Source organism: Balaenoptera borealis, assembly GCF_965194805.1.
Source record: "Balaenoptera borealis genome assembly, chromosome: 12".
Classification (NCBI taxonomy): Eukaryota; Metazoa; Chordata; class Mammalia; order Artiodactyla; family Balaenopteridae; genus Balaenoptera; species Balaenoptera borealis.
In genome coordinates, this window is record NC_138869.1 from 14,776,983 (window position 1) to 14,800,024 (window position 23,042).

At 38.2% G+C, this 23,042-nt stretch overlaps 1 long non-coding RNA gene across 7 annotated transcripts in view; it reads right to left on the reverse strand.

The window, feature by feature from the left end:
- The window catches only part of LOC309608144, a 194,489-nt gene that overhangs the window by 26,316 nt on the left and 145,131 nt on the right, over nt 1-23,042 (reverse strand). For 5 of the 7 annotated variants that reach the window (XR_014232684.1, XR_014232686.1, XR_014232687.1 and 2 more), the window contains one exon: nt 2,045-2,126. The exons of the other annotated variants lie outside the window; for them this stretch is intronic. This is a non-coding gene — a long non-coding RNA (uncharacterized lncRNA). The remainder of the gene's footprint in view (nt 1-2,044; nt 2,127-23,042) is intronic. 7 annotated transcript variants of the gene reach the window in all.

Genomic DNA, 23,042 nt, shown 5'->3' on the forward strand with positions numbered 1-23,042 from the left:
TAAATGATCCATTTCTCTAGGTCTGAATGTATTAACCATAAGTACTATATGTAAGGTGCGTATACAGTAATTGGCATATATTATAGTAAGTTCTTAAGTGCTTTTGTACTTTGGCTTTTACTGCAAGCCATTGTTCTTGAAGTAAATCATTTCAATCAAAATGAATTAACACAGTCTGGTCTGTAGGGCCCTTTTCAACCCATCTGGGCATCATCTCTGGGAGGTCATCAGTGCTGGTCTGCTGTCTTGGAATTAAACTGCAGTGCCAGTTTCTGCAGTGCTGGAGAAGTCCACCATGTTGGACGAAGTCCTTCCAAGTGTTTGTCATCACAAACAAAGCGTGCTCTCGGCACACCCATTTGTGATGGAACAAGTGGCAGTGGAATGCCACGGGGGGAACCAAGGAGTCAGGGACTCAGTTCTCATTCTAGCTTGGTGTGATCTTAGGCAAGCCACTTAAATTCTTAAGGCCTCAGATGCCTCATCTCAAAAGCAAGCAAATTGAAAAAGACTTCTGAATTCCAAACTTTGTTGTTTCAATAGAATCACGTTGTTATATAAAATATTATAGGGACAACCTACTTACGAAAGAGATAAAGGTAGCATTGCTCTGGTTGAAGAAGGCTGAAAGGGGCCTGGAATACTCTTCACCTTCCCCTACACCCCTCACTCAAAATCCCCAAGCAGCACAGTAAAAAAAAAAAAAACAAAAACCCTGAAGTGGAAGACCACTGAAGGCCCATTTCTAGTCCAATTTCTTCAAATATTAGTTTCCCCAAATTTTATAGGGCATGAGGGGAAACGCTTCATTTTGTTCTCATCAACACATAAAATCAACCAGCAAACTTTTATAGACTACAGTGCAAATGGTATAATAAGTTCATTGTCCCATAGTGTCTGCTGCATAATTGTGTTCATTCCCTTTGTGTATTTTAGTAACAAGAGTATAATTGTCAGTGCTCATAATACATATAATCTCATTACTGTCACTCCCATTAGTATGCTTTCACCTCGGCCTATCCACAGTGTGTTCCATTTTCCCTCTCACTGAAATACATAAATAATTCTCCTTTCCTGCATCCAGATTTCAGTTTAATTCCTGACAGTTACCATGGCTAATCATTGAGACAACGCTGTCTCCCTTGCTTTTTTAATACGTTTAATCTACCATTTTGACACAAAGCCAAGAAGTCAGCATTGCACTGGTGTGGAATTGCCATGACCACATCCTTGCCTTCCTACTAGAATGGTTGGGACTTTTATGTGGAGTAGAAACTAATTTAGACATACAAAGACTGCATTCCTGACAGTGTCTGTGTTTGGAGAACTGCAAGATTAGACACAATTATCTTAGGCCTCAATTTTCTCATCCGTCAATGGACAGATTTGGCCTCTGTTATCCTCCTGAATGCCTTCTACTTCTAATAGTTCTTTTTACCTTTAAAAGATTCAAATCAGGAAAACTTATCATAATTGTTTCTCAAAATAATATATGTTTGAATTTTAAAAGTCAGATGGTATAAATAGACATAAAAAATATCCCTCCCCAGATGCAATGACTTTAGATTTTCTTAGCTCTTCTGAAACTTACAGATCTTTTTCTTTCTATATAAATTAATATCTTTAAAATATATTTTAGGGATCATCTCTTGATGTGCTATTTGGTAGTTGAGACTGTAGCTCTCTTGCTTCACCCTTCTGCTTCTCCTCCCCCAAATTCTAATTATGGTGATATTTCAATTTTCATTAAATAGGGATTCTGCTACGCATACCACAGTGTTCTCAGTTCTTCCTTCATGATCTTAGAATCTTACTTTCTCAAGTCCATTTAGACAATTACCTCTTTCCAGTCTATCTGCCTTCCAGTTTCCAAAATATTACGAACTTACAATCTATTTTTAAAATATCTTTACAATACCTTTTAACGTATTTCAGGGAGCAAGTGGAATTAGATATATATGTTCAATATGCCATCTTAACATGGAAAGTCTCAAATTTTCCTTGTTTGTCCATACTACCATAACACGCCTCAGTCATTACTTACTGTTGAGTGTACCTTTTAAATGCCTCTGAAATCCATCCTCTCTTCCCCACACCTCTGCTATCTTCATAGTTCAATTTTTCCCCTAGAAAGTTAAAACAAAATTCTTCAATGGTATGGGAACATGGGGAATGTTTACCACCCTCTAAGCTTAGAGATTTGGACCTTGTATTATTTAGTGTCACCCAAATATAAGTGAAACAAGGCACCATCCTCTGTCTGGGGTAGGTAGGGGCTAGGAGCATCCTGGGTGTCATTCACATGGAGTAAACCACTTCAAAAGTTAACTAGATCTCACATTTACTCCTACCAGACAATCATTAAACTGCGTACTGACTACAGTCACAGGTATCCTCTAAAAATACCAATAGAAATGACACTTCCTCACCCAAAGCCTGACATCCTCAAGAGAATGCCATTAAGAAAATAAACCTTTGGAGTGAGAATAAAATGAAATAAGGATTGAGAGAAATATTGAAAGGTGGGCATGGCTATTGCCACATTTAAATGACTGGAAGCAGAAGGGTAAGAAACCTAAAAGGCATTAGAAAAGATGTATTAGCCAAACAATATGTTCCTGGTCTAAACTTAGGACTTTTCAAGAATTAAAGCCACCATGGGCCCTCACCATTCCACACAGGCAGGAAATAAAATGAATAAGATTTGCATTCTTCAAGAAGGGTGTGCTTCTCTTGTTTTAAATTCTTGGTTAACAAAAGGACCCATGATTGGATATGAGAAGGAGGATACGACGCCATATCCCCCAGAGATTCTGGATGTTGAGCTCAGTGCAGTGACTGGATGGAATTTTATGTAGCCTCCATGAGGATGGAGCAACTGTGCTGAGTGGTTAAAGGGAACAAAGGGATACTTGGTGATCAGAGAGTCCAGCTGCGGTGAGAATATTTACTGCTCTCTGAATATTCACGTGCTCTCCCCATTTCCCAGCTGCCTTGTAATTAAGTAGAACTACATAAATGGTTCTGGGAGTAGATATGAGCTGTGTCACTTCTTGTTGAAGCATTTGACAACTGGTATGTGATCCCTATGCTCTTCCTTCCCTGAGCAAGGCTGTTGTGGAGGAAGGGATGTAGAATAAATTCCTGAGTCACTACGCGGAGGAGGGCTGCCCTAAAAAATCACCCAGATGTGCAGCTTTTGAATAAGCAAGAAAGGAAATTTCATGTGTTATGCCATGGAGATTTGGGGGTTCCCCATTAGCTCAATATGGCTTAGCTTGTCCTTACTGATAATGAGGTATATTTTAGCTTGATATGGAATAGGTCTCTAAAACAGTCAGAGATATATAAAAAATGGCACAGGGAGTAGTGAGTTTCCCACCCCTGGAGACATTTAATTGGGAAATATACATAACAGTCTTTGAGATGGGCATCTCCTTATCATATGGAGGGCTGAATTAAAGAGTTTTAAATTTCCTATGATTTTAAGATCTCTTGCAACCCTATGCTTGTACTAGAATAACCATTCAAAAGTTAGGTTCTTCTAACCTTTTGTCATCTTAATTTGATTATATTAATTCTGAAAGAAGAAAGCATTTCCAAAGATAGATATAGACTTTCTAAGCGTCTTTCATTTGCAAGATGAGAAAAGTTAAGGCAGAGCTCCTGAAATAGGTATTTAAAGAGAAATGTTTGATAGTAGAAAGGAGAGAAAAGAAGTGATATGAAGGAGGATGCAGCTGGAGTAATGATCAAGGAAGTCCAACAGATTAAAGTAGGTAATGGGAGAGAACGTGATGAGGGGCATGATGTCAACTTCGAAACTTGGGTAGATTATTTATTCAAAGACATTAAGAAAAAGAAGACGGAATTGAATTAACAAATAGGAGAACATCATCACAGACTGTTTAATGCAACAGCAACTAAGCCAATATTGTGCTTAAGAAATGTCAATCTAAATTACCTGAAAATTGTGTGGAACATGTAACAAACAAAAGAAAAAGAGTTCAACTTGAATTCTGTGCATTAACATGTTTGCATTTTAATGATGGACTACTTGAGAGGCACAGAAAGGTGGAAATCCAGAATCCTGACAGGAAATCTAGACACCATCCTCCTACCTCAACCTGCAAATATGTTCTCTCACTCTTTTACTTACTAAGTATCTCTCCTGAATTAATTCATTTCCTTCAAAACCCACCACCAGTACTGTGGTCCAGGTGAAAAATCATTTCTAGCCTGAATGAACCAAATAGACCCCTAACAGTTCTTCCTGAAATTATCGTCATAATTTATTTGAGATTGTTTAATGTCCCTCTACCATGAAAACTCCTAGAGGACAGAAACTCTGTTTTTCTTCATCTCTATCATCCTCCCATCACCCAGAGCCAGTCCCTGGGACATGGTGAGTGTTCAATAATTATTTGTTGACTGATACTGATTTAAATGTTCTCCCTTCCCCTCTTTCACCTAATCCTTCTATTTTTCTATCAAAGCATCACGTTTGTCTCATTCTCAGAATGTAACTGCATTTGTGATTTTTATTCATTTGTGTAGACTTTTATATGTTAAAGCTTTCCACACCTCTTATCATTTTCTCTCTATGCATATATGCATGTTATTTTTTCTTTTTATAACGCATTTAATTTGCAAACATGATGCCACTTTACTCCTAAATACTTGTGTGCTTCCTGAGATCTTTTCTTACATACCACAGTTAAAAGTTAGTTATGAAATTGACATGAATGTAATACCATTATCTATAGACTTTATTCATACCTCACCAATCCAATTTCCTGATAATTTCCTTTTTATAGAAAAAAAAAATTCTGATTCGAAGTCCAACCCAGGATCACATATCACACTTAGTTGTCAAATGTTTTTGTCTCCTTTGATCTGGAATAATTCCTCAGTCTGTCTTTGTCTATTGTGACCTTGATGTTTTTTAAGAATACAAACCAGTTATTTTGTAAAATGACCCTCAGTTTGAGTTTCTCTAATGTCCGTTATGGTCACATTTCAGTTATTTAATTTTTGCCAAAATCCCAAAGAACCAGTGTTTTCCCTTCCCAGTATACTGTATCAGGAGACACATGAAATTGATTTGTCCAATTATTGGTGATATTAACATTGATTGTTCGGTTAAGATGGTATAATTGCAATTTTTAATTTCTTTGTATGATTAATCTGCTAAAATATGTGTCCCCCACTAGACTGTGCTCCATAAGTCAGGTACAATAGCTACTTGGGCTTACCATTGTATGCCAGAACTAATAACAGTACCCTCTCATAATACAACACTCAGTCAATAAAAAGGAAAATTAGCAAGCTTTGGCAGAAGGTGGATATTGGATATATGAAAGAAAAACAAGTGATGCTATTTGCCCAAATGATGTGAAAACTTAAGTCCACAAAGATCCTGCACACAATCATTTATAAAAACCTTATTCACAATCACCACAAACTGTGAACAAGCAAGATGTCCTTAAACAGGTAAATGGATAAGCAAACTCAGGTACATCAATACAATGTAATATTATTCTGCAATAAAAAGGAATGAGCTATCAAGCCATGAAAACAAGATGAATCTCAAATGCATATTGCTAAGTGAAAGAAAGCAGTCTGAAAAGGCTGTATGATTTCCATTATATGATATTCTGGAAAAGGCAAAACCATAGAGATAATATAGAGATCAATGGCTGCCAAGACATTGGATAGAGGAAAGGAAAGGTGAAATAGGTGAAGCACACTTAATCTTTTAGAGCAGTGGAGATTTTTTGATACTCTAATTTTGTATACATAACATCATACATTTGTCAAAAACCCATAGAACTTTACAACACAAAGTGTGACCTTTAATATATGCAAATTTTTAGAAGTCATTTAGGAGACTGGGGGGAATCCTAAGGTGGAACGCAGAATATAACAAAACAAACTGATTGTATTCCAAAAATAAAAAACAAGTTTGATGAAGGAAGTGGAAGAAAAAATGATGGCCTAATTAACTTTGGAAGTGAGTAAACTCTGTTAAGACTAAATGCAAAAGAAACTGTTCAAAAGCACTATACTCTAGTTGATAAAGTGATATCACATGTGGGTATGGTTTTACAATTCTGAAACTTCCATATATGTCAACTGGAATTGAACAATTAAGTAAATGTATGGCAGATGGTGAGAGCCAGGTTTCTCACTCTTGGGATGGGGATTTAAACTTAAGTAGGGGAGAGACCTTCAAGATGGCAGAGGAGTAAGATGTGGAGATTACCTTCCTCCCCACAAATACATCAAAAATACATCTACATGTGGAACAACTCCTACAGAACACCTACTGAATGCTGGCAGAAGACCTCAGACTTCCCAAAAGACAAGAAAATCCCCACATACCTGGGTAGGGCAAAAGAAAAAACAGAGACAAAAGAATAGGGACGGGACCTACACCTCTGGGAGGGAGCTGTGAAGGAGGAAAGGTTTCCACACACTAGGGAGCCCCTTCACTGGCAGGGATGGGGGGTGGGCGGGGGGGAAGCTTCAGAGCCACGGAGGAGAGCACAGCAACAGGGGTGCAGAGGGCAAAGCAGAGAGCTTCCTGCACAGAGGAGCAGTGCCAACCAGCACTCACCAGCCTGAGAGGTTTTTCTGCTCACCCACCAGGGCAGGTGAGGGCTGGGAGCTGAGGCTTGGGCTTCAGTCAGATCCCAGGGAGAGGACTGGGGTTGGCTGCGTGAACACAGCCAGAAGGGGGCTAGTGCGCCACAGCTAGCCAGGAGGGAGTCCGGGAAAAAGTCTGGACTTGCCAGAGAGGCAAGAGAACATTGTTTCTGGGTGTGTGAGGAGGGGGGATTCAGAACACTGCCTAAACGAGCTCCAGAGACGGGCATGAGCTGCAGCTATCAGCTTGGACCCCAGAGACGGGCATGAACCACTAATGCTGCCGCCGCTGCCACCAAGAGGCCTGTGTGCAAGCACAGGTCACTATCCACACCTCCACCCCAGAGCCTGTGCAGAATGCTGCTGCCAGAGTTCCGTGATCCAGGGACAACTTCTGCAGGAGAACACATGGCGCTCCTCAGGGTGTTGCAACATCATGCCAGCCTCTGCCGCCACAGGCTTGCCCCACATTCCAATTATGTCTACAGTATCCCTCCCTCTCCCCAGCCTGAGTGAGCTCTAATCAGCTGCTGCTTTAACACCCTCCTGTCTGGATGGGGAACAGACACCTGAGGGCAGCCTACATGCAGAGGTAGGGCCAAAACCAAAGCTGAACTCCAGGAGCTGTGCAAACAAAGAAGAAAAAGGGAAAGTTCTCCATGCAGCCTCAGGAGCAACAGATTAAATCCCCACAATCAACTTGATAAACCCTGCATCTGTGGAATATCTGAATAGACCAGAATATTCCCAAAATTGAGGTGGTGGATATCGGGAGCAACTGGAGACTTGGGGTTTGCTCTCTGAGTCTGATTTGTTTTTGGTTTTATGTTTATCTTAGTTTAGTTTTTAGTGTTTATTATCATTGGTGGATTTATTTATTGGTTTGGTTGCTCTCTTCCTTTTTTAAAAACAATTATTTATTTATTTATTTATTTATTTATTCCTTTTTTCTCTTTTTGTGAGTGTGTCTGTGTATGTTCCTTTGTGTGATTCTGTCTGTTTAGGTTTGCTTTTACCATTTGTCCTAGGGTTCTCTCTATTCATGTTTTTTTTCTGTTTTTGTTGTTTGTTTGTTTTTTCTCTTTATGAGTGTGTGTGTATGTTTCTTTGTGTCATTTTATCTGTTTCATTTTGCTTTTACCATTTGATTTGGGGTTCTATCTGTTCCTTTTTTTTTTTCCTTCCTTTTCTTCTGAGCCGTGTGGCTAACAGGGTCTTGGTGCTCTGGCCGGGTGTTGGACCTGAGACTCCGAGGTGGGAAAGCCAAGTCCAGGACATTGGACCACCAGAGACCTCCCGGCCCCACATAATATCAATCAGCAAGAGGTCTCTCAGAGATCTCCATCTCAACACTAAGACCCAAATCCAGCCAACAGCAAGCAAGCTCCAGTGCTGGATGCCCCATGCCAAACAACTAGCAAGACAGGAACACAACCCCACCCATTAGCAGAGAGGCTGCCTAAAGTCATACTAAGTTCACAGACACCCCAAAACACACCACCAGACGTGGCTCTGCCCACCAGAAGGACAAGATCCAGCCCCATGCACCAGAACACAGGCACCAATCCCCTCCACCAGGAAGCCTACACAACCCACTGAACCAACCTTAGCTGCTGGAGGCAGACACAGAAAACAACGGGAACTACGAACATGCAGCCTATGAAAAGGAGACCCCAAACACAGTAAGTTAAACAAAATGAGAAGACAGAGAAATATGCATCAGATGAAGGAGCAAGGTCCAACCAGACCAAACAAATGAAGAGGACATAGGCAGTCTACCTGAAAAAGAATTCAGAGTAATGATAGTAAAGATGATCCAAAATCTCAGATATAGAATGGAGAAAATACAAGAAACGTTTAACAAGGACCTAGAAGAGCTAAAGAGCAAACAAACAATGATGAACACCATAATAAATGAAATTAAAAATACTCTAGAAGGAATCAATAGCAGAATAACTGAGGCAGAAGAAGGGATAAGTGACCTGGAAGATGAAATAGTGGAAATAACTGCTGCAGAGCAAAATAAAGAAAAAAGAATGAAAATTGAGGACACTCTCAGAGACTGCTGGGACAATATTAAATGAACCAACATTCAAATTATAGGGGTCCCAGAAGAAGAGCAAAAGAAAGGGTCTGAGAAAATATTTGAAGAGATTATAGTCGAAAACTTCCCTAACATGGGAAAGGAAAGAGTCAATCAATTCCAGGAAGCACAGAGAGTCCCATACAGGATAAATCCAAGGAGAAACACACCAAGACGCAAACTATCAAAAACTAAATACAAAGAAAAATATTAAAAGCAGCAAGAGAAAAGCAACAAATAACATACAAGGGAATCCCCATAAGGTTAACAGCTGATCTTTCAGCAGAAACTCTGCAAGCCAGAAGGGAGTGGCAGGACATATTTAAAATGATGAAAGGGAAAAACCTACAACCAAGATTACTCTACCCAGCAAGGATTTCACTCAGATTCATCGGAGAAATTAAAACCTTTATAGACACGCAAAAGTTAAGGGAATTCAGCACCACCAAACCAGCTTTACAACAAATGCTAAAGGAACTTCTCTAGGCAGGAAACACAAGAGAAGGAAAAAACCTACAATAACAAACCCAAATCAATTAAAAAATGGGAATAGGAAAATACACTTCAATAACTGCCTTAAATGTAAATGTATTAAATGCTCCAACCAAAAGATACAGACTGGCTGAATGGATACAAAAACAAGACCCATATATAGGCTGTCTACAAGAGACCCACTTCAGACCTAGGGCCACATACAGACTAAAAGTGAGGGGATGGAAAAAGATATTCCATGCAAATGGAAATCAAAAGAAAGCTGGAGTAGCAATTCAAATATCAGACAAAATAGACTTTAAAATAAAGACTATTACAAGAGACAAAGAAAGACACTACATAATGATCAAGGGATCAATCCAAGAAGAAGATATAACAATTGTAAATATTTATGCACCCAACATAGGAGCACCTCAGTACATAAGGCAAATGCTAACAGCCATAAAAGGGGAAATCGACAGTAACACAATCATAGTAGGGGACTTTAACATCCCACTTTCACCAATGGACAGATCATCTAAAATGAAAATATATAAGGAAACACAAGCTTTAAATGACACATTAGATCAGATGGACTTAACTGATATTTATAGGACATTCCGTCCAAAAACAACAGAATACACTTTCTTCTCAAGTGCTCATGGAACATTCTCCAGGATAGATCATGTCTTGGGTCACAAATCAAGCCTTGGTAAATTTACGAAAATTGAAATCATATCAAGTACCTTTTCCGACCACAATGCTATGAGACGAGATATCAGTTACTATCAATTACAGGAAAAAGTCTGTAAAAAATACAAACACATAGAGGCTAAACAATATGCTACTAAATAACTAAGAGATCACTGAAGAAATCAAAGAGGAAATCAAAAAATACTTAGAAACAAATGTCAATGAAAACACGATAACCCAAGACTTATGGGATGCAGCAAAAGCAGTTGTAAGAGGGAAGTTTGTAGCAATACAATCCTACCTCAAGAAACAAGAAACGTCTCAAATAAACAACCTAACATTACACCTAAAGCAAGGAGAAAAAGAAGAACAAAAAACCCCCAAAGTTCGCAGAAGGAAAGAAAGATCAGATCAGATCAGAAATAAATGAAAAAGAAATGAAGGAAACAATAGCAAAGATCAATAAAACTAAAAGCTGGCTCTTTGAGAAGATAAACAAAACTGATAAACCATTAGCCAGATTCATCAAGGAAAAAAAGGGAGAAGACTCAAATCAGTAGAATTAGAAATGAAAAAGGAGAAGTAACAACTGACACTGCAGAAATACAAAGGATCATGAGAGATTACACAAGCAACTATATGCCAATAAAATGGACAACCTGGAAGAAATGGACAAATTCTTAGAAAACCACAACCTTCTGAGACTGAACCAGGAAGAAATAGAAAATATAAACAGACCAATCACAAGCACTGAAATTCAGACTGTGATTAAAAATCTTCCAACAAACAAAAGCCCAGGACCAAATGGCTTCATAGGTGAATTCTATCAAACATTTAGAGAAGAGATAACACTTGTCCTTCTCAAACTCGTACAAAATATAGCAGAGGGAGGAACACTCCCAAACTCATTCTACAAGGCCACCAGTACCCTGATACCAAAACCAGTCAAAGATGTCACAAAGAAAGAAAACTACAGACCAATATCACTGATGAACATAGATGCAAAAATCCTCAACAAAATACTAGCAAACAGAATCCAACAGCACGTTAAAAGGATCATACACCATGATCAAGTGGGGTTTATCTCAGGAAAACAAGGATTCTTCAATATATGCAAATCAATCAATGTGATAACCTATATTAACAAATTGAAGGATAAAACCATATGACCATCTCAACAGATGGAGAAAAAGCTTCCAACAAAGTTCAACACCCATTTATGATAAAAGCTCTCCAGAAAGTGGGCATAGAGGGAACCCACCACAACATAATAAAGACCATATATGACAAACCCACAGCAAACATCATTCTCAATGGTGAAAAACTGAAAGCATTTCCTCTAAAATCATGAACAAGACAAGGTTGCCCTAACTCACCACTATTATTCAACATAGTTTTGGAAGTTTTAGCCATGGCAATCAGAGAAGAAAAAGAAATAAAAGGAATACAAATTGGAAAAGAAGAAGTAAAAGTGTCACTATGTGCAGACGACATGATACTATACATAGAGAATCTTAAAGATGCTACCAGAAAACTGCTAGAGCTGATCAATGAATTTGGTAAAGTAGCAGGATACAAAATTAATGCACAGAAATCTCTTGCATTTCTATACACTAATGATGAAAAATCTGGAGGAGAAATTAAGGAAACACTCCCATTTACCAATGCAACAAAAAGAATAAAATACCTAGGAATAAACCTACCTAAGGAGACAAAAGACCTATATGCAGAAAACTATAAGACACTAGTGAAAGAAATTAAAGACAATACCAACAGATTCAATGAAATCCCTAACAAGCTACCAATGGCATTTTTCACAGAACTAGAAGAAAAATATTTACAATTTGTATGGAAACACAAAAGACCCCAAATAGCCAAAGCAATCTTGAGAAAGAAAAACAGAGCTGGAGGAATCAGGATCCCTGACTTCAGACTATACTACAAAGTTACAGTAATGACGACAATATGGTCCTGGCACCAAAAGATATAGATCAATGGAATAGGATAGAAAGCCCAGAGATAAACCCACGCACATATGGTCAGCTCATCTCTGATAAAGAAGGCAAGAATATACAATGGAGACAAGACAGCCTCTTCAATAAGTGGTGCTGGGAAAACTGGACAGCTACATGTAAAACAATGAAATCAGAACACTCTCTAATACCATACACAAAAATAAACTCAAAATGAATTAAAGACCTAAAGGTAAGGCCAGACACTGTAAAACTCTTAGAGGAAAATATAAGCAGAACCCTCTATGACATAAATCACAGCAAGATCCTTTTTGACCCACCTCCAAGAGAAATGGAAATAAAAACAAAAATAAACAAATGGGACCTAATGAAACTTGAAAGCTTTTGCACAGCAAAGGAAACCATATCCAAGACGAAAAGACAACCCTCAGAATGGGAGAAAATATTTGCAAAAGAAGCAACTGACAAAGGAGTAATCTCCAAAATATACAAGCAACTCATGCAGCTCAGTATCAAAAAAACAAACAACCCAATCCAACAATGGGCAGAAGACCTAAATAGACATTTCTCCAAAGAAGATATACAGATTGCCAACAAACACATGAAAGGATGCTCAACATCACTAATCATTAGAGAAATGCAAATCAAAACTACAATGAGATATCATCTCACACCAGTCAGAATGGCCATCATCAAAAAATCTACAAACAGTAAATGCTGGAGAGGGTGTGGAGAAAAGGGAACCCTCTTGCACTGTTGGTGGGAATATAAATTGATACAGCCACTATGGAGAACAGTATGGAGGTTCCTTAAAAAACTAAAAATAGAATTACCATACGACCCAGCAATCCCACCACTGGGCATATACCCAGAGAAAACCATAATTCCAAAAGAGTCAGGTACCACAATGTTCACTGCAGCTCTATTTACAATAGCCAGGACATGGAAGCAATCTAAGTGTCCATTGACAGATGAACGGATAAAGAAGATGTGGCACATATATACAATGGAATATTATTCAGCCATAAAAAGAAATAAAATTGAGTTATTTGTAGTGAGGTGGGTGGACCTAGGGTCTGTCATACAGAGTGAAGTAAGTCAGAAAGAGAAAAACAAATACTGTATGCTAACACATATATATGGAATCTTAAAAAAAAAAAAAAAAAGGTCCTGGTGAACCTAGGGTCAGGACAGGAATAAAGACACAGACATAGAGAATGGAGTTGAGGACATGGGGAGGGGGAAGTGTAAGTTGGGACGAAGTGAGAGAGTGGCATGGACATATATACACTACCAAATATAAAATAGATAGCTAGTGGGAAGCAGCTGCATAGCACAGGGAGATCAGCTCGGTGTTTTGTGACCACCTAGAGGGGTGGGATAGGGAGGGTGGGAGGGAGACACAAGAGGGAGGAGATATGGGGATGTATGTATATGTATAGCTGATTCACTTCGTTATAAAGCAAAAACTAACAAACCACTGTAAAGCAATTATACTCCAATAAAGATGTTAAAAAAAATAAAAATAAAACAAAGAACTCATGGGAAACCTTTAACAAACAAACAAACAAAATCTACAAACAATAAATGCTGGAGAGGGTGTGGAGAAAAGGGAACCCTCTTGCACTGTTGGTGAGAATGTAAATTGATACAGCCACTATGGAGAAGAGTATGGAGGTTCCTTAATAATCTAAAAATAGAACTACCATATGACCCAGCAATCCCACTACTGCCCCCACATGCCACAAGTAGAGAAAGCCTGCGTGCAGCAACGAAGCCCCAACGCAGCCAATAAATAAACAAATAAATACATTAAAAATAAATAAATAAAAATTAGAATACACCACTCTTACCATCGGACCCAGCAATCACAACTCCTAAAGAAATGAAAACTGTTCTCACAAACACCTGTATGTGTTTATAGTAGCTTTATTCGTAGCTCCCCAAAACTGGAAACAACACAAATGTCCTTGAAATGAATAAACAAACTGTGGTACATCCATTCAATGAAATGCTACTGAGCGATACAAAGGAACAAACTACTTCATACAGGCAACAACATGGTTGAGTCTCAAATATATTATCCTAAGTGAAAGAAGCCAGACTCAAATGAAAAAATACTGTATGATTCCATTTATATGACATTTTGGAAATGGCAAAACTACAAGGACATAAAATAAATGAATACTTTCAGAGTCTGGGGGTGGGACAAGGGATTGACTACAGAGGTAGGAGGGGACTTCTTGGGATGATGAAAATGTTCTATATCCTGATTATGATGGTATTTATTTTACTGCATGCATTTGTCAAAACTCAAAGGGTTCACTAAAAGGGTGAATTTTACTGAATGTAAAATATATGTCAATAAGCGTGACTTTATATCAGTGCACAAGAAAAAAAAAGTTAAGTAGGGGAGGTGACAAGAATGATGCATGTGGTAATAGATTAGAATTGGAGCCATCAGTATGAATTCATGTTTGCTTAATAGAGATAGAGATGGTTACATGTAGAAATATTTATATATGTGTGTAGGTATGTAGGTAGGTAGATAAGTAGATAGACAGACAGACAGACAGACAGAGTGAGTTAGGATATACCATATATTCCTTGCTCTGTCATCTGTGAGGACCAAGAAGCAACAACACTCCAGGAGCAAGAAGCACACCAAATGCCCAGATTTTTGTTTCTAATACCATTCTCCAACAAAAAATATGAATCCAACATGGGCTTTACTTAATATATCAATATTCATCCATTAATTATAAAAACAACATACCTAACTAATGTAAAGTGTTAATAACAGGGGAAGCTGGGTGTGGGATTTACAGGAATACTCTGAACTATTTTCACATTTTTTTCTATAAATCTATAACTTTTCTAAACACTAAAGTTTATTAAAAAAAAATAAAATAACCAAACACAAAACAAGTGATACTTGTATAAAATCTCATGTTGGGGAAAAAAATCGATAATCTAGAATTGAAAACAAAGCACAAATATGATCAGTTTCCATATATCTATTTGAACAACCACTATACATGCAAATGATCTACCAGTGCTACCTGGTTATCTGGCCTAATCCTGAAATGAGCCCATTTTAAATTACTCAATCTTGGGGGCAAAAATGTCTATAATAACACTTTTCTGGAAAATAACAGAAGATAAATTAACCCCTCTAGATAGCCTTAAGAAGTTTATAAATATTCCAAGTAGCCCAGCTAAAATTAAAATGTGTATAGCACATGTCCAGTCATCACCGTGAGCCCTTTATGCATCTTGAAAGAGAGCAGATTTAAGGGCAGGCTTCAGAATTGACCCTACAACAAAACCCCTGTTTGTCTATCCAAGCAACTGTACATTATCACCTATACAGGCAGACTATCACCTCACACATGTTTACAAAAACTACCATCAAGCCTCAACTCAACTCAGTTCCTGATAGAATTAGTGTCTTCTACTCTATCTGACCAGTATAGATAATTCTTTTCTGAAATAATTTTTCATCTGGAGCCTCTACAATTGTTTTTGATAAAATGAAAAGCATTTAATCAAAAATTACTATGCATGCCAAAATATTTTAAAAAATAAAACTGTGGCAAATTAAGTAAAGTGATAGAAAATTAAACCAGGGGAATGGAATTTAAGAAAATAAAATTCTAGAATTAAATAAAATTCTAGAATTAAAAAATATATTGAAAATTAATATTTCAATAGATAGACGTAGCCGCACATTTAGATATTGCAGAGGAAATGATCTACAGACTGTAGTAATGCCAATAGAAAACGTCTAAACAAAAGAACAGAGAAACACACCAACATTGTGTGACCCCTGACATGATGCAGGGAAACATGTATAACATCACCAATTTCAACTGTTGCCAAAATGTTTGATCTGAATCTAAAAATGAGAAAACAGTTCCAGGTTGTGGGAGATTCAACTACAAAGCTAGCTTGGATTCTTTAAAATATCTAAGTCATGAAAATATTTCCTTTAAGTCAGTGGAATGTTCTACATCAGGGTCAAAAACTTCTTCTGTAGAAGCACAAATAGTAAATATTTTAGGCTTTGCCATATGACCTCTGTTACAGCTACTCAATTTTGCTCTTGTAGCCCTAAAAGCATTCATGGACAATACATGAACATATGAATGTGGCCATATCATTACAACTTTATTTATAGACACTGAAATTTGATTTTAAATAATTCACGGAGTGTTATTTTTTTTTCGATTTTTTTTCTACCATGTAAAAATGTAAAATCCATTCTTACCTTGCAGGTCATAGACAACCAAGTAGTAAACCAGATTTGGACTCTGGGTTATAGTCGGCCAACCTGCATTCTTGATTAATGGAGACTGAAGAGTCGTGAAACTCAAATGCAGTGTGGAATCCTTAACTGAGCCCTGATTTTTATAAAAGCAATGAAGTATATTTTTGAAACAATTGGGGAAATTTGTATGTGAACAATATGTAATACACAAAATAAGTATGTTATTTCATCAGTATTAGATATCTTGGGCATAAAAATGATACTGTGGTGATGGGGGAGAATGTTTTTCCAGGTCCGCACATGTTGCAGATTTAAGAGCAAAGTATCACCATGTTTATCGCTTACATGCAAATGGACTAGGGAAATAAAAGAGGTAAAAAAGTGTGTACGTGTATGCATACAAAAGACATGATGGAAGGGAATGAGGATTGGAGATTAAGTAAATAGGGCAAAATATTAATAACTGATAGCTTTAGGTGAAGGGAAGGGTGTTTATTGTGCTATTATTTCAAAATGACTGTGGGTTTCAAATTTTCAAAGTAAAATATTAGGGAAAAATAAGATTAAAATATCATATGCAGACCCCACCCCAGAATTCCAGGTCAACTGGCCTGTTACGGGACCACAGGCAATGGTATTTTCAACGGCTTCTAATATGCAGCATGGGTTGAGAACCACTAATATAGGACAAAGAGAGGGTCTATTAAGGTCAGAGAGACTCAAGTTTTCTCTGTCATCCACCTTCTGTGACATCTATCGAGTTATTTATTTCACTAAGCCTTAGTTTCCAGGTCTATAAACTATGAATAATACTACCAATAGCATAGAGCTGTTATCATTATGAAATTAGATAGTTGAAGAGCACAAGACATTGCCTTTTCTAACACTGCCCTGACTTAACTGAGTAGGTTGCTGAGAGATGGGAAATGAAACGGGAGTGAGCAATGGACCACGAGCAATGCAACGACCGAGGATGAACTTCAACTTGAGCTGCAACAGAGACGGATGACCTGGCAACACCAGATAGCAACAACCTCTGTTGTCAGCGTGCTGCGGCAGCATTTAGAGCTGCCAGTAACAAAATGGACATTTCTAAAACTATAGGACCACTGCATTTTTTTTTTTTTTTTGCCTTGTCCACATAGCGTATGTACTATTAATTTCCTATTACTTTTCTTTAATTTGTATTTTTAACACTTTGCTCTTTCCGATATGTGCTATAGTTTTATCCTTATACAAATTAAAATGTACAACACTTAAAACTAAAAACATTCAATGTATCTACACACATCTCACAAACTCTAGCAATGTATGCGTAATCCTTTGGGAAACTTGATTATTTGTGTCCTGGTAAGAAACTAACAAATAAATAAATAAACCAAACCAAACCAAATCTCTTAATGGTGTGAGTAAAAGGAAAGCAGGTTTGGAAATGACAGATGTCACATTCCTCAAAAAGTGCGGACAGCAGAATTAAAGGGTGCAGAGCAAGGAACAGCATGCAGAGTTGGCCAGGATTTATTAAGTGACTGCACTGTGTCGGCTCTATGTTAATTTTATAAACATTAACTTTACAAACATTATTCATTTCATGCTCACAGCATTCCTACAAAGTAATTATCTTCATATCACAGGCATGAAATCTGAGGCTTAGAAAAGGTAGGTGAGGTCCCTGAAGCCACATAGATGGTACGCAGAAGTAGAATTTGATCTGTTTGTTCATTTAACTTCAGTGCTCAAGATATTAGTCACCCTGATGCATTCCTTCATATAGTATGAAACCTCAAGTTCTTTCGATTCTGTTCACTCACAGTGAGTCAGAGTTCTGGGTAGCAGCTAGTCTCTAAAACTACATTCTTGAATTGTCATCATTCAGATCATAGATTACTCTTCTATAAGTGATAGACCTGTGCTCCATAGGAGATCACCAGCCCACATGCATGGTAATTAATCGATAGGAAAACATCTCACTACCACAGTGCTGGAAGAGTCAATCAGCTTAAACCGGAGATTAGATGCTCCACCTTCAGGTTTATACAAATAGAGAAACAACATGAGGTTTTATAATACCATATATTCATTCATTCACTCATTCACCTACCCACCATCCACTCATTTATTGATCTACTTTTACATATCCATGTATTTTTTCATTCATCCATTCATCTATTCATACATTTACCTATTTATTCATTAATCTATTAATTTCTCTAATCACTGATTCAATATTTCAGTCAAAAAATATTTACTGAATCCTTACTATGTGCCAGGTACATTTCTAGAAGTTGGGATACAGAATTAAACAAAACAGAATATTATCTCTGCTTTCATGGAGCATACCTCTACAGGGAAAGCCAATAAAAAACAGTAACAACAAAAATATGTAAAATATATAGCAAATAATTACTAATTAGTGCTTAGGAGAAAAAAAAGAAACAAGGATGTGGAATAGCAAATGGTGGATAGGCTGAAGGTGGTAAAAGTTCAGATAGATGGCCACAGAATCCTCAATTGAAAAGGTGATCTCTTAAAAAAAAAAAAAGAAAAGGTGATCTCTGAGGTGAGTTAAAATCAAAGACTAAAGGGAGTAAAAGAGGCAAGTGAAAAATATTCAGACACGTGTGTGTGTGTGTGTATACAAATGTATATGCATACACAAACATATACGTATGAGTATACATATATGTAAGTATGTATATATGTACCATGTATATACCTATATATGTCAATGCATCCCCTCCTTCATTGAGAATATGTTGCTACTAAATATTATATATACGCATACATATATAAACATATATATCCATGTCAGCTGAATTAAACAGTGTTTAGTGACATTGCTGATTTTATTCTGGGGCAGGTACAGGACCAGCAAGAGTTTATGAACTGACACTGACCACCCTTTAAATAGCACTGACTTCTGGCATTGGAAATCCAAGTAAACTTCATGGGTTTTACAAAGTTATTGCAGGGTTTGGGTCAGAGAGTGACATGATCTAACTTATCTCTTAAAAATTTCATTTTACGTCAAGGATGTGGGTTTCCTGAGATGCAAAGAAAAGGGGTCTCCATGCCATCACCATAGCTTCCTAGAATCTCACATTAACTGGAGACACTGCCTCTCTACTCATGGGGCACAGTACCTGAGCAAGGTGTCATATTTCAAAGCCTTGCTTGCCGGTGCACAGACAAGTCTTGTTAAAAACTGGAAAATAATTGAACCAGCTCAAATCCCTAGCATCCAAATGTCACCTGCACTGAATTCTCTGCCTTTCCCAGTAACACTAGTCCTGCATCTCATTTCTATTTGCTCTGTTACCACGAACTGCATTTGAAACCAACAGTGGGCATCTCTGGCTTTGAAAACTAGCCTGCCATCTAGAAAAGTGGAGTTAATTACTTATATGAAGTGACTGAATAACTGAGGGAATGTACTTTTGATGGTGCTAATACATCAGCTTTATTGTAACAGGGTTTTGTTGGTCCCTTCATGAGATACTGTACAATACACAGAAGGCAAATTGTGAGCTTAGAAATGTCAAAATATCAGCCCATCAAAGGAGTTATGACATCTTAATGAGCTATTTCGGGAAGCTCATTGCTCCAGAAGTACGATGGACTGCATTTTTATTCAATGTTTAAATCTTTGAGCTCCAAAAAGAAGAGATCTGACTAGTGTGCAGTCCTTTTTGTACCCGAAAACACAACAAAACCTGAGCATTTTTTCATGTGGCTTACCTCTGTTTTTCCTCTTATCCCCTCCCTAAGCAACAATAATAATGCTTCCCATGGAACTGTATCACAGCTGCTCACCAGCTAGGAAAGCAGTGAAACTATCCATTATCTTTGATAAGTATGGTCACTGAGGGACACAGAGCCATTTCCAGGCCCTCCCTCTCCTGGTCCCCATCTCCTGTAATTAGCTATTCATAAAAATCATTCCTTGGAGAAGCTGACAGTATGGAGCTTCCCTGGATTTTAGGAGAAAACAGAAAGACCAGCTCCTTTCAGGTGGTCCACGGTAGACAGAATAATACCCATCTTCTACCTCTCCAACCCACCCCTAAGATTTCCACATCCCAATCCCTAGAAGCTGAGAATATGTTATAGTACAAAGCAAAAGGGCCTTTGTAGATGGAACTAAGGTTATGGACTTTGGATTAGGGAGATTATGCTAATTATCCAGGTGGATCCAATGTAATCACATAGGCCCTTTAAAGTAAAAGACAAAGGCAGAAAAGTCAGTGAGAGAAATGATGGAAAAGGCAAGAGAGACTGGAAACATAAGAGGCACTCAGCCTGCATTGCTGGGGCCTTGAGGATGGAGGAAGGGGTCCAGGAGCCAATGCATCAGGCAGCCTCTAAAAGTTGGGATTGGGGACTTCCCCGGTGGTCCAGTGGGCAAGACTCCGCACTTCCAATGCAGGGGGCTTGGGTTCGATCCCTGGTCAGGGAACTATATCCCACAGGTATGGCGCAACTAAGAGTCCGCATGCCACAACTAAGACCCGGCACAGCCATAGATAGATAGATAGATAGATAGATAGATAAATAGTATTAAAAAGTAAAAATATTTAAAAAAGAAGTTGGGATCAACTCACAGCTGACTGACAGCAAAGAAACACAGACCTCGGTTCCATAACCACAAGGAACCAAATTCTGCCAACAACTTGAATGAGTAGAAAACAACTTCTACTCTAGAGTCTCCAGACACAAAGATTCCTGGGGGACACCTTAATTTTAACCCAGTGAGACCCGTGTTGAACTTCTAACCTACAGAACTGTAATATAAGAAATCTGTGCTTCTTTAAGCCACTAAATTTGTAGTAATTTGTCATGGAAGAAGGAGAAAACTAACCCCTGGTACATAAGAGGCAGATTCTTGGATAGAAGGCACTCTGTGCAGTTTAGAAAAGTATCACAATGAAAAGGTAGGCATGAGCAGTGGGGTTACATCCTCTGCCCATTTCCTTTTGCCAATTTAGTTATGTCATTATACAAGTATGGGGGTTGGGGGTGGGGAGAGAGAGAGGAGAGAAGAGAGATTGAGGGAGAAAGATGAGACAGAGACAGAAAGAAAGAACAACTTCTGCAAATGTCGTGATTTTGGGACACCACCATTCCACTCAGTGAGTGCAAATCCCAGAGGGAGCCTGAATCTGAAGCTCTCAGTTAGTCTCAAGTCCTATGCAGAGTATGAGCATGTTGTTACCTTGAATACCAAGTAGGATCCTAGCATTTAATGAAACATTTTTCAGGGAAAAAATTGGCCCTCGGGTACAAGCCAGCTCCATCAGCTACAGCCAGTTAAGGAAAATATGGTTCATTCCAATACCTATGGGAAAGCTGGCTGTTCTACGCTATGATCGCTTCCATTGTTCTCTGACGGGGCATCTTGCTAAAGAACATTAAGGGATAACTGTTGAACAAATTTTTGCCTTACAACCTTTTCTGCCTTTTCGCAGAAATCCTCAACAATGAACTTGAGTTTGAACAAAAATTCAATTATTCCTGCTAGTCACAATTAAATAGAGATACAGCTGAGAGTTTCACCAGCTTCTAAGAGTGAATCTTGACCTGGAGGTATCCTTTCAAATGGACTCACGGCAACCTCTGACCCTCCAGGCCTGGAGGCCGCCTGTCAATTGTTCTTCCCCTGGGCTCTGCAACACCTTCTACACTTGCTGCATCCTCTGCTACTCCGTCTCAGGGACACTTTCCTAACGCCTGACCACACAACTGCCATAAATGGTCTCAGTAAGGTGTGAACTAATAAAAACTTAAAATGACTATTTAATAGAAAAATTCCAAGGAACACAAAGGCTGTAAAATGCAAAGGAGTGTTCCTTTCCAGCTGTGAAACCTCAGCCCCTCTGACATACAGGAGGAGAAATTTTAGAACACTCTACAAATCGCATCATGTAATCATGATGCTTTAAGTTAAGAAATCATATTGGTCATGGAAAAGATCTCAAAGACAATGAAGAGGTATTCTGATCCAACCCCTTTAATTTTGCTGCTGGGAAAACATAGGCTGGAAGATGTTCAGATGAATCAGCAATAAGGGAGCTAGTGGTTTTACCTACAGCTCCGATCATTCCCACGCTTTCATTCATTCATCATTCATTCACCCAACAAATATTGAATGAGCATTTGCCAAGCACAGGTTTAGCCACGGGGGATTTAGTCATAACAAAGTATGGTGTCGTAAAATTATTTTGGACTAGAAATCAGTCTTCTGGTTTCCCAATTTTCTTTTTAACATGCCTGTAATTACCTATTTCTCCACTGAGTTGTTTATATATCTAACTATACTTCTTCAAACATTCTCCTCCTAGGGGGGTCACAATTAAGATTCTCCCACCTAGAACTTTGTGTTTTTGTAATTTTCATAACCTGATATAAACAGCCAAATAATGCACATTAATGTCTAAGCGTCAAAGAAAAATCAACAAATATATTACTGTAAGCAGCTCTTTGCAGGAAACCGCCCTCCACAGGAAACCCCTTTTGTTTTGTCAATTTAGCAAAGCTACATTGTAACTAACTTTTAAATCAGGCGCCCCCATTCTCTATTCATCTCTGGCCCAGCACACCTTTCAAATCTTTTGATCACACAATACCTTGCTGTTGGTTCTTTCTGTAGATCAAAGAAGTAGAAATGAAGAATAAGTAATTAACAAATGACCAGATCTCTTGCCCTTCAGTAATCTCATGAACAGACTGTGTGAACAAGATAGCAACTAAAGAAATGTCACAGGAAGTTGACAAACCTGCACACAGTAGGGGATGGCAAAGACTCTGACCCCCTATCTCAAAGATTAACTGAGATTACTTCCCCTTTTCCCTTTAAAAACTTTCACGGCCAAGCGGAATCTTTGGAGTTGGTTTCTGCGGACACTGA